A 1,492-nucleotide genomic window follows, 5' to 3' on the forward strand; every position below is an offset into this window, starting at 1 on the left:
AATTTATTTTGAAGAATGGCTGAGCACTCTTCATTTAACTTCACCATCTCGTAGTCCACCAATTTCCTTTTATTTGACATCACCTCCTTCAAGAATTTGGCATATTTCAGGGGTAGGGGAGAGGAAGTTTAATAGCATCTAAATTCAGTTTAGGTGTACTCCCTTCAGCCTCCTTTTCTGGATCGACCTCATCAGATTTTTGGTCATCGTTCTGGGTCTCGCCAATTGTCTTCCCACTTCTCAAAGCTATGGCATTTACTACTCTCTTGGATTCTTCTCCGTATTGCTAGGCAGTCGTCCTTCCTTTCTTTCCGACAACAGATTCACAATCTGCCCCATTTGGACTTCTAGGTTCTTAATTGATGCTTCTTGACTTGAGAGTCTTTTTTCATGTTCTTGAAATTTTGTTTCAATAGCATTGATGAACTTAGAAATCATTTCTTCCAAATTACTCTTATTTTCTAGTGGGGGTGGCTGTTGTTGGAATCCCATGGGTGCTTTTTGCTGGTTGTTGTTCTATGAAAATTTTGGATGATTCCTCCACTCTGGGTTGTATGTGTTTGAGTAGGGTTAAAATTTGGCCTGCCAGTATGAGAGACAAAATTAGCATTATCATGTGAAGCAAAAGGATTACCTAATGGACAGTCAGAATTAGTATGTCCTATTTGACCACAGAAATAACATGGGATGCTAGATGATGTATTCATTGCAGCAATATTAAAAGTATCAAATTTTTTATTCAGACTAGCAAGTTGAGCAGATATGGCTGCAAGGGAATCGATGTGGTGTACTCCACTTCAATCAATTCGGTCATTACTCCACTGGTAGTCGTTCGACACCATCTCTTCCACTAGATCATAAGCTTCCTTTGGCGTTTTCCTCATGATTGTGCCACCTGCAGCTACATCAATGATGGAACAATTAGAAGGGGTAATACCATTATAGAAAGTTTGGAATTGACGCCAAGTTGGTATCCCATGGTGAGGACACTTCCTATGCATCTCCTTGAATCATTCCCATGCTTCATACAAAGATTCCCTCTCTAATTGGGCAAAAGTAGTGATATCATTAATTAATTTTGTTGTTTGAGAGGGTGGAAAATACTTAGCCAAGAATTTTTGGGTCAAATCATTACAAGTGGTGATGCTTCCTATAGGGAGTGAGTTAAGCCAATCTTTAGCTCTATCACGCAATGAAAATGGAAATAATCTAAGCCTAATAGCATCATCGCTAACTCCATTATGTTTAAATGTATCACATATTTCTAGGAAGTTAACAATATGTGCATTAGGATCATCACTCGGTAACCCACTAAATTTAATACTTGTCTAAATCATTTGGATGATTGCAGACTTGATTTCAAAATAATTGGCCTGAATTGTGGGCTTGCAAATGTTGGAAGTAGCCCCATCAATTGTAGGACAAGCATAGTCCAAAAGGGTGCGATTTGCTTCTGCCATCTCTTCCTCAATTTCTATTGCTAGTTCGCCAA

The 1,492-nt window shown here is 38.7% G+C and overlaps 1 non-coding gene across 1 annotated transcript; it reads left to right on the forward strand.

Moving 5' to 3' along the window:
* The first annotated feature begins 972 nt into the window (after nucleotides 1-972).
* On the forward strand, nucleotides 973-1,079 carry LOC148848930 (small nucleolar RNA R71). Its single transcript, XR_016101552.1, has one exon. It is a non-coding gene; the product is annotated as a small nucleolar RNA R71 (small nucleolar RNA).
* The last annotated feature ends 413 nt before the right edge of the window (nucleotides 1,080-1,492 follow it).

The sequence above is a fragment of the Nelumbo lutea genome, chromosome 6, assembly GCF_056320005.1.
Source record: "Nelumbo lutea isolate HS-2025 chromosome 6, American lotus-T2T, whole genome shotgun sequence".
Taxonomy (NCBI): domain Eukaryota; kingdom Viridiplantae; phylum Streptophyta; class Magnoliopsida; order Proteales; family Nelumbonaceae; genus Nelumbo; species Nelumbo lutea.